The sequence below is a fragment of the Bubalus kerabau genome, chromosome 6 (genome assembly GCF_029407905.1).
Source record: "Bubalus kerabau isolate K-KA32 ecotype Philippines breed swamp buffalo chromosome 6, PCC_UOA_SB_1v2, whole genome shotgun sequence".
In the NCBI taxonomy this organism is placed as follows: Eukaryota; Metazoa; Chordata; class Mammalia; order Artiodactyla; family Bovidae; genus Bubalus; species Bubalus kerabau.
Genome location: NC_073629.1, coordinates 20,187,857 through 20,199,329, shown reverse-complemented (window position 1 = coordinate 20,199,329; position 11,473 = coordinate 20,187,857). Strand labels below are relative to the sequence as shown.

Here is an 11,473-nt window from a genome sequence, read left to right as displayed (position 1 = left end):
ATTGATACAATCTTATGGGTTTGCTCCCTTATGTTATTGATATAGTAAATTATGTTGATAAAATTAGTAAAAAGTATTAAAGTCCATGGTCTATATAAGGAAAAAGATAAAATCTTAAAGATCAGGAAATGACTATGGACAAGTAAACCATATTTCTAGAAGGAAAAATTCAATATAGAAATGTCAATCCTTGGTGGCTGCGTGGGTCGCCATGGGGATGGGGCTGTTCCTGGGGAGGCTGTGATGGGTTGACAGGTGTGTGACAGCGGGAGCTGCTCTCGGCACAAGCATGTACGGCAAAGGCTGGAGTAACAGCAGTGCCGTCCCGTGTGACAGCCAGGCCCGGGAGAAGTTAGCACTCTACGTATATGAGTATCTGCTCCATGTAGGAGCTCAGAAATCAGCCCAAACATTTTTATCAGAGATAAGATGGGAAAAGAACATCACTTTGCGGGAGCCATCAGGATTCTTACATTCTTGGTGGTGTGTATTTTGGGGTCTCTACTGTGCAGCTCCAGGAAGACAGGAAACATGTGGACATTCAAGTGAAGCAACAGCCTTCCATGGTTACAGTGCTGCAAGCAGCTCCCAGTCCAGTGCTAGGAAACATTCCCCCAGGAGGTAGCACGGCAGTAGGCCCTGTACCACCAGGGTTCTTTCAGCCTTTTATGTCACCTCAGTACCCTGGAGGTCCAAGGCCCCTGTTGAGGATACCTAACCAGGCACTTGGAGGTGTCCCAGGAAGTCAGCCATTAGTTCCCAGTGGAATGGACCCAACTCGACAACAAGGTCATCCAAATATGGGTAGGCCAATGCAGAGAATGACTCCTCCAAAAGGAATGTTTTGGGTGGCCCCGGAGTGCCTGGAATGAACATGGGCCCAGGTGGTGGTAGACCTTGGCCAAACCCAACAAATGCCAATTCAAGACCATACTCCTCAGCATCTCCTGGGAAATATGTAGTTCCTCCCGGAGGTGGAGGGCCACCAGGAACACCCATCATGCCTAGTCCAGCAGATTCACCCAACTCTAGAGACAACATGTATACTTTAATGAATGCAATACCTCCAGGACCTAACAGGCCTAATTTTCCAATGGGCCCTGGGTCAGATGGTCCTATGGGTGGATTAGGAGGAATGGAGTCACATCACATGAGTGGCTCTTTAGGCTCAGGAGATATGGACAGTATTTCCAAGAATTCTCCCAATAATATGAGCCTGAGTGATCAGCCGGGCACTCCAAGGGATGACGGCAAAATGAGGGGAAATTCCTTAAATTCTTTTCAGAGTGAGAGTTACTCCCCTAGCATGACAATGAATGTGTGATCCATTACCAAGTCTCCTCACAGAAACCACAGTGAATCAGCAGTTCACAGCACTACTATGGGAAAAAATTATTCACCACAGTGTACAGTTAAAGGAATCTTAGTCACACCAAACCAAACTTTTTATTTCCTGCTCTCTCCCCTATTTTGTGAAGAAAGTGGGTCCAAACATGATTTGAATAATTGCACGGAGCAGCACATTAGAAGTGCCCTCAACTGAACTTCAAATGATTATCTGTGTATGCATATGTGTGGGAAAGAGAATGTATTGTATGTGTGGCGCAGGAGGGTTGAAAGGAGCCACTCCACTTTCAAGGTCAGGAGGGGCGGCGGTGAGGAGATACCCCTCCTCCAAGGTAAGGAGCAGTGGCTGTGCTTTGCTGGAGCAGCTGTGAAGAGATACCCCACGTCCAAGGTAAGAGAAACCCAAGTAAGATGGTAAGTGTTGTGAGAGGGCATCAGAGGGCAGACACACTGAAACCATAATCACAGAAAACTAGTCAATCTAATCACACGGACCACAGCCTGGTCTAACTCAGTGAAAACAAGCCATGCCATTTGGGGCCACCCAAGACTGGCAGGTCATGGTGGAGAAGGCTGACAGAATGTGGTCCACTGGAGAAGGGAATGGCAAACCACTTCAGTATTCTTGCCTTGAGAACCCCATGAACAGTATGAAAAGGCAAAATGATAGGATACTGAAAGAGGAACTCCCCAGGTCAGTAGGTGCCCAATATGCTACTGGAGATCAGTGGAGAAATAACTCCAGAAAGAATGAAGGGATGGAACCAAAGCAAAAGCAGTACCCATTTGTGGATGTGACTGGTGATAGAAGCAAGGTCCGATGCTGTAAAGAGCAATATTGCATGCTGCTGTTGCTGCTGCATTGCTTCAGTCGTGTCCAACTCTGTGCGACCCCATAGACGGCAGCCCACCAGGCTCCCCCGTCCCTGGGATTCTCCAGGCAAGAACACTGGAGTGGGTTGCCATTGCCTTCTCCAATGCATGAAAGTGAAAAGGGAAAGGGAAGTCGCTCAGTCGTTTCCGACTCTTAGAGACCCCATGGACTGCAGCCTACCAGGCTCCTCCATCCATGGGATTTTCCAGGCAAGAGAACTGGAGTGGGGTGTCATTGCCTTCTCCAGCAATATTGCATAGGAACCTGGAATGTTAGGTCCATGAATCAAGGCAAATTGGAAGTGGTCAAACAGGAGATGGCATGAGTGAACATCGACATTCTAGGAATCAGCGAACTAAAATGCACTGGAATGGGTGAATTTAACTCAGATGACCATTATATCTCCTACTGCGGGCAGGAATCCCTTAGAAGAAATGGAGTAGCCATCATGGTCAACAAAAGAGTCCAAAATGCAGTACTTGGATGCAATCTCAAAAACAACAGAATGATCTCTGTTCGTTTCCAAGGCAAACCATTCAATATCATGGTAATCCAAGTCTATGCCCAAAACAGTAATGCTGAAGAAGCTGAAGTTGAATGGTTCTATGAAGACCTACAAGACCTTTTATAACTAACACCCAAAAAAGATGTCCTTTTCATTATAGGGGACTGGAATGCAAAAGTAGGAAGTCAAGAAACACCTGGAGTAACAGGCAAATTTGACCTTGGAATACGGAATGAAACAGGGCAAAGGCTAATAGAGTTTTGCCAAGAAAATGCACTGGTCATAGCAAACACCCTCTTCCAACAACACAAGAGAGGACTCTACACATGGACATCACCAGGTGGTCAACACTGAAATCAGACTGATTATATTCTTTGCAGCCAAAGATGGAGAGGCTCTATACAGTCAGCAAAAACAAGACCGGGAGCTGACTGGGGCTCAGATCGTGAACTCCTTATTGTCAAATTCAGACTTAAATTGAAGAAAGTAGGGAAAACCACTAGACCATTCAGGTATGACCTATATCAAATCACTTATGATTATACAGTGGAAGTGAGAAATAGATTTAAGGGACTAGATCTGATAGAATGCCTGATGAACTATGGATGGAGGTTCGTGACATTGTACAGGAGACAGGGGTCATGACCACCCCCATGGAAAAGAAGTGCAAAAAAGCAAAATGGCTGTCTGGGGAGGCCTTACAAATAGCTGTGAAAAGAAGAGAAGTGAAAAGCAAAGAAGAAAAGGAAAGATATAAACATCTGAATACAGAGTTCCAAAGAATAGCAAGGAGAGATAAGAAAGCCTTCCTTAGAGATCAATGCAAAGAAATAGAAGAAAACAACAGAATGGGAAAGACTATAGAGATACCAAAGGAACACTTAATGCAAAGATGGGCTCGATAAAGGACAGAAATGGTATGGACCTAACAGAAGCAGAAGATATTAAGAAGAGGTGGCAAGAATTCACAGAAGAACTGTACAAAAAAGATCTTCAGGACTAAGATAATCACAATGGTGTGATCACTGACCTAGAGCCAGACACAGACATCCTGAGGGCCTGGAATTTCTAAGTGGGCCTTAGAAAGCATCACTACAAACAAACCTAGTGGAGGTGATGGAATTCCAGTTGAGCTATTTCAAATCCTGAACGATGATGCTATGAAAGTGCTGCACTCAATATGCCAGCAAATTTGGAAAACTCAGCAGTGGCCACAGGACTGGAAAAGGTCTGTTTTCATTCCAATTCCAAAGAAAGGCAATGCCAAAGAATGCTCAGACTACTGCACAATTGCACTCATCTCACACGCTAGTAAAGTAACGCTCAAAATTCTCCAAGCCAGGCCTCAGCAATATGTGAACCATGAACTTCCAGATGTTCAAACTGATTTTAGAAAAGGCAGAGGAACCAGAGATCACATTGCCAATATCTGCTGGATCATCGAAAAAGCAAGAGAGTTCCAGAAAAACATCAATTTCTGCTTTATTGATTATGCCAAAGCCTTTGACTGTGTGGATCACAATAAACTGTGGAAAATTCTGAAAGAGATGGGAATATCAGACCACCTGACCTGCCTCTTGAGAAACCTATATGCAGGTCAGGAAGCAACAGTTAGAACTGGACATGGAACACAGACTGGTTCCAAATAGGAAAAGGAGTATGTCAAGGCTGTATATTGTCACCTTGCTTATTTAACTTATATGCAGAGTACATCATGAGAAACACTGGGCTGGAAGAAACACAAGCTGGAATCAAGATTTCTGGGAGAAATATCAATAACCTCAGATATGCAGCTGACACCACCCTTATGGCAGAAAGCGAAGAAGAACTACGGAGCCTCTTGATGAAGGTGAAAGAGGAGAGCGAAAAAGTTGGCTTGAAACTCTACATTCAAAAACTAAGATCATGGCATCTGGTCCCATCATCTCATGGCAAATAGCTGGGGAAACAATGGAAACAGTGACAGACTTTATTTTCTTGGGCTCCAAAATCACTGCAGATGGTGACTGCAGCCATGAAATTAAAAGACGCTTACTCCTTGGAAAGAAGGTTGTGACCAACCTAGATAGCATGTGGAAAAGCAGAGACATTACTTTGCCAAAAAAGGTCCGTCTAGTCAAGGCTACGGTTTTTCCTGTGGTCATGTATGGATATGAGAGTTGGACTGTGAAGAAAGCTGAGCATGGAAGAATTGATGCTTTTGAACTGTGGTGTTGGAGAAGACTCTTGAGAATCCCTTGGACTGCAAGGAGATCCAACCAGTCCATTCTAAAGGAGATAGTCTTGAATGTTCTTTGGAAGGGATGATGTTAAAGCTGAAACTCCAGTACTTTGGCCACCTCATGTGGAGAGTTGACTCATTGGAAAAGACTCTGATGCTGGGAGGCATTGGGGGCAGGAGGAGAAGGGGACGACAGAGGATGAGATGGTTGGATGGCATCACCGACTCGATGGACGTGAGTTTGAGTGAACTCCGGGAGTTGGTGATGGACAGGGAGGCAGGGAGGCCTGGCGTGCTGCGATTCATGGGGTCGCAAAGAGTTGGACACAACTGAGCGACTGAACTGAACTGAACTGATGTTATATGGACACTCGCACATACATATATTGACCCACAGGACATTGTAAAATACTATCACAGGACATCTTAAGTAGAAATGAGTAGGGACTTTTATCCATCCTTTTTTTCATGTTTACATTTTAATTATTAAAAGTTGCTCCTGCCCCTCCCTGAACTATTTTGTGCTGTGTATATCACTGCTTTATATAAGTTATTTTTCAAGGTGAACTCAGATGTTATGGTTTTGTAAATGTCTGTAATCATGGATAGGAATAAAATCACTTATTTGAGCTTTCATTAAAAAAAAGAAAGAAAGAAATGTCAATCCTCAATTGAGTAAGTATTTTCCATTGAGAAGTTCAATGGGAGGTTGTGGTCAGAATGGCAGAGTAGGAAGACCCTGAGCCTACCTCCTCGCATGAGCATATCAAAATTGCAGTATTTATGGAGTGACTGTCCATGAAAATGACTTCAGGAGTAGAAAGAAAAGATCATTTACAGTTAAAAATATAAGGAAGGGACTGTAATGAGACAAGTAGAAGAGGTGGAGATAGGGTATAGTAAAGACCCATGCTGGAGAAGGCAATGGCACCCCACTCCAGTACTCTTGCCTGGAAAATCCCATGGACGGAGGAGCCTGGTAGGCTGCAGTCCATGGGGTTGCTAAGAGTTGGACACGACTGAGCGACTTCACTTTCCCTTTTCACTTTCATGCATTGGAGAAGGAAATGGCAACCCACTCCAGAGTTCTTGTCTGGAGAATCCCAGGGACGGGGGAGCCTGGTGGGCTGCCGTCTATGGGGTTGCACAGAGTCGGATATGACCGAAGTGACTTAGCAGCAGCAAAGGCCCATGCATGCAGGTGGGCAACCCACAAATAGGAGGATAATTATAATGGCAGAGGTTTTCCCCAAGAAACAAGAGATACAGTGCTCACACCAGACTCCTCAGGCCAGAGGGTCCTGCTTTAGGAAGATAAGCCCCCAGAACATTTTGAAGTCCAGCAGCACTTGCTTTTGGGAGAGTCAGAGGGCTTTAGGAAAGAGATTTCCCCCCTTTAAAAAAAAATTATTTGTTTCTTTGGCTGTATTGGGTCTTAGCTGTAGCACACAGGATTTTCCCTGCATCATATGGTATTTTTATTGCAGTACATGAACTTTCTAGTTGTGGTACACGGGTTATGGCACCGGGCTCCAGAGCGCACAGGCTCAGTAGTTGTGGTGCACTGGCTTAGTTGCATTGCAGCATGTGAGATCTTAGTTCCCCAACCAGGGATTGAACCTGCATCTCCTCCATTGCAAGGCGGATTTTTAACCATTGGACTACTAGGGAAGTCCTGAGATTTCACTCTTAAAAGGCACATATAATATCTCATGTGCTCTGAGATCCCGGGCAGAAGCAGTGATTTGAGAGGGTCAGACTCACTTGCTGATCTCAGAGAGCCTCCCGAAGAGGCAGGAGGCAACTGAAAGTCACCCCGGGGGACAGAGATGCTGGCAGCAGCCATTTTGGGAGTGCATCCACCATGAAGACTCTGGTGTTGGCAAGGACCCCTTGGGAATCCTCCCTCTAGCTTGCCAGTGCCAGCCCTGCCCACCAGCCAGTTGGCACCAGTCCTGAGATTCCCATGCCAAGCAGTTAGTCAAGTGGGGCAAAGCCCCACCTACCAGCAGGCTGGTTTTCCTAAGACCGCCTGAGACCTAGTCCTACGTACCAGAGGGCCCAGGACCCAGACCTTCCCACTAGTGCACTAGCCCTAGCCTTGGGACCTCAATGCCCCCACCGCCAGCCGTTAGACCCAGCCCTGCCCGCCAGTAGGCTGGCACCAGCCCCAGGACCTGGCCTCACCCACTAATAAGCCATAACCAGCTCCAGGTTACCCCAGACCCTTCAGCCAGCCACATCAGGAATTGGCCCTTCCCACCAGAAGGCCAACAGCAGTCCCTGGACCTTCCTCCAGGCAATAGTTCTGCCAATCAGCAGGCTGAAACTTGCCCTGGGACCTGTGACCCCATAGCCAGTCACTCCAGAACCTGGTGGACTGGCACCAGGACTTGGGTTCCCCTGGATATGTAGCCAGTTGCAGCCAGGATAAGGCCCAAACCATCAGTGATCGGCAGCCTCCACACAAAGCAGGGCCTAGAAACCAACCAGACGAGGGACCACCTGTCAGGAAGCATTTAACAGGAGGCTTCCTGTGTGCTGTTTTGGATCTGTCATGAATCCTCTGTTCCTTATTAATTCCTGAATATTCAGGAATTAAGAAGAGTGGCTGAGGAATGCATGCATTTCCTTCGTTAGCTGTAGCATACAGTGAAAAGTAACTATTTACGACCCTTTTCCTTTTTATGGACCATACGGTAAAAGTGATTATTTACAACCCTCTCTCTTTGATATGGATCGTCTTATGTTTCCTTGATAATTTGTAAGTCTGGACTTTTGATCTTTAACAATGAAAATAGCTACCTTGTAAGACAGTGTATATACCCATGCTGAACTGGACATGGAACAACAGACTGGTTCCAAACAGGAAAAGGAGTCCGTCAAGGCTGTATATTGTCACCCTGCTTATTTAACTTATATGCAGAATACATCATGAGAAACGCTGGGCTGGAAGAAGCACAAGCTGGAATCAAGATTGCCAGGAGAAATATCAATAACCTCAGCTATGCAGATGACACCACCCTTATGGCAGAAAGTGAAGAGGAACTCAAAAGCCTCTTGATGCAAGTGAAAGTGGAGAGTGAAAAAGTTGGCTTAAAGCTCAACATTCAGAAAACGAAGATCATGGCATCCGGTCCCATCACTTCATGGGAAATAGATAGGGAAACAGTGTCAGACTTTATTTTTCTGGGCTCCAAAATCACTGCAGATGGTGACTGCAGCCATGAAATTAAAAGATGCTTACTCCTTGGAAGGAAAGTTATGACCAACCTAGATAGCATATTCAAAAGCAGAGACATTACTTTGCCAACAAAGGTCCATCTAGTCAAGGTTATGGTTTTTCCAGTGGTCATGTACGCATGTGAGAGTTGGACTGTGAAGAAAGCTGAGCGCCGAAGAATTGATGCTTTTGAACTGTGGTGTTGGAGAAGACTCTTGAGAGTCCCTTGGACTGCAAGGAGATCCAACCAGTCCATTTTGATGGAGATCAGCCCTGGGATTTCTTTGGAAGGAATGATGCTAAAGCTGAAACTCCAGTACTTTGGCCACCTCATGCGAAGAGTTGACTCATTGGAAAAGACTCTGATGCTGGGAGGGATTGGGAGCAGGAGGAGAAGGGGGCGACAGGATGAGATGGCTGGATGGCATCACTGACTCGATGAACATGAGTCTGAGTGAACTCCGGGAGTTGGTGATGGACAGGGAGGCCTGGCATGCTGCGATTCATGGGGTCGCAAAGAGTTGGACACGACTGAGCAACTGATCTGATCTGATCTGATGTTGAATAAAACACTCTTGTTCCATCAGAGCTTGGGTCCCCGTGTCTTTCTTTCTTTTTCTCTCTCTTTCTTTCTCTCTCTTTCTTTCTCTCTCTCTCAGGCTAATTCTTTGCAGTGCGGATGACCCCTGAGCTCACTTTCTTGCCCAGGCTTGCAAGACCCTCGCGAGGGGGCACCCTGTGCCTACGTGAAGCAGTGCAAGTCCCGTGTCAAGGGCTTTATTGGTTTTCTGCATAAACCAAGGAATATCAGCCTCTTTCTCTCTCTCTTTTACTTTCTTATCATCGACTCTGGACCACCAGGTTCCAGTACATTAAAGGATCCCTACAACCCAGTCATGTCTAATAGCACACCCATAGTCAACCAGACACAACAGAAGGACCCATGCAGCACACACCTAAAGCACCCCTAGAGCATATACCTCTGGTGATCAAGGGGAGAGCACTGCAGGGCCCCATTTCCTACATAAGGCTACTTCTCTATGATTGGAAAACACAAACAACCTGCCACATAGAAATAAAAACAGCAAGTTAGGCAAAATGAGGCAGCAATGGAATATGTTTCAAATAAAGGAACAAGATGAAAAGCCAGAAGAACAAAGTGGAGATAAGCAATCTACCCAACAAAGAGCTTAAGGTAATGTTCATAATAATTCTCAAAGAACTCAGGAGAAGAATGGATAAACAGAGTGAGAAGTTATGTTTTTAACAGAGTTAAAAAATATAAAGAAGCAGAGATGACAGACACAATAAGTGAAACAAAAGATTGCACCAAAAGGAATCAACAGTAGATTAAATGATACAGAGGAATGGATCAGCAAAATGGAAGAATAAAGTAGTGGAAATCACTCAAGCTGAATGGAAAAAAATGAAAAAAGAATTTTAAAAAATGAGGACAGGAGACTTCCCTGGTGGCCAAGTAGTTAAGAATCCACATCCCAATGCAAGGGACATGGTTCCATTCCCTGATCGGGGAACTAAGACCTCACGTGCTGCCAGGCAACTAAGCCTGGATGCTGCAACTCCTGAGCCCATGTGCTCTGAAGCCCACAGACACAACTAGGGAGAAACCTCCATGCCTCAGTGAATAGCCCACGTGCTGAAGCTAAGACCTGACATGGCCAAAGTAAATTCTAAAAAATGAGGACAGTTTAAGAGACCTCTGGGAAAACATAAAACATACAAATATTCATATCATAGGGGTCCGAGAAGGAGAAGAGAGAGAGAAAGGTACAGATAAACATATCTGAAGACCTAACAGCTGAAAACTTCCCTAACTTGGGAAAAGAAACAGACATCCAGGTCCAGGAGGAAAGTTCCAAACAAGATCAACCCAAAGAGAATCACACCAAGATTTAAAGTAACCAAACTTTAAAGAAGGAATATTAGGAACAGCAAATGAAAAGCAACAAGCTATATACAAAGGAACTCCCATAAGACTATCAGCTGACTTCTATGCAGGCCAGAAGGGAGCGGCATGATATAATTAAAGTGATGAAAGGGAAAAACCTACACCCAGGAATACAGGAATACACCCAACAAAGCTTTAATTCATATTTGAAGGACAGATCAAGTTTTACAGATAAGCAAAAGCTAAAAGGGTTTAGCACTATGAAACTAGCTTTACAAAATTGTTAAAGGGTAGTTACAAGATTCAAAATTAATATACAGAAATCTGCTGCATTTCCATACACCAACACGAACTATCAGAAAATGAAATTAAGAATACAATCTCATTCACAATCACATCAAAAAGAATAAAATACCTGGGAATAAATCTAACTAAGGAAGTAAAGGTGTATTTTGTCACCCTGCTTATTTAACTTATATGAAGAGTACATCATGCAAAATGCCATGCTGGAAGACTCACAAAAAGATTGCCAGGAGAAATATCAACAACCTCAGATATGCAGATGATGCCACGCTAATGGTAGAAAGTGAAGAAGAACTAAAGAGCCTCTTGATGAAGGTGGAAGAGGAGAGTGAAAAAGTTGGCTTGAAACTCTACATTCAAAAACTAAGATTGTGGCATCTGGGCCCATCATCTCATGGCAAATAGCTGGGGAAACAATGGAAACAGTGACAGATTTTATTTTCTTGGGCTCCAAAATCACTGTGAATGGTGACTGCAGTCATGAAATTAAAAGACGCTTGCTCCTTGGAAGAAAAGCTATGACAAACCTAGACAGCATATTAAAAAGCAGAAACATCTCTGTGCGGACAAAGGTCCATCTAGTCAAAGCTATGTTTTTTCCAGTAATCATGTATGGATATGAGAATAAAGAAGGCTGTTAGGAAGAATTGATGCTTTTGAACTGTGGTGTTGGAGAAGACTCTTGAGAGTCCCTTGGACTACAAGGAAATCAAACAAGTCAGTCCTAAAGGAAATCAACTCTGAATATCCATTGGAAGGACTGATGCTGAAGCTGAATCTCCAATGCTTTGGCCACCTGAAGAGAAGAACTGATTCACTGGAAAACACAGATACTGGGAAAGACTGAAGCCAGGAGAAGGGGACAGCAGAGGATGAGATGGTTTGATGGCATCATTGACTCAATGAACATGAGTTTGAGCAAACTCTGGGAGATGGTGAAGGACAGGTAAGCCTGCTGCAGTCCATAGGGTCACAGAGTTGGACACGACTGAGTGACTAAACAACAACAACAATTTTTTTGGGAATTCCCTAGTGGTCCAGTGGTTAGGACTCCATGCCTTCACTGCTGAGGGCCTGGGTTCAATTCCTTG

The 11,473-nt window shown here is 44.7% G+C and overlaps 1 pseudogene; it reads left to right on the top strand.

Moving 5' to 3' along the window:
* The first annotated feature begins 262 nt into the window (after positions 1-262).
* On the top strand, positions 263-1,324 carry LOC129656051 (single-stranded DNA-binding protein 2-like; annotated as a pseudogene).
* The last annotated feature ends 10,149 nt before the right edge of the window (positions 1,325-11,473 follow it).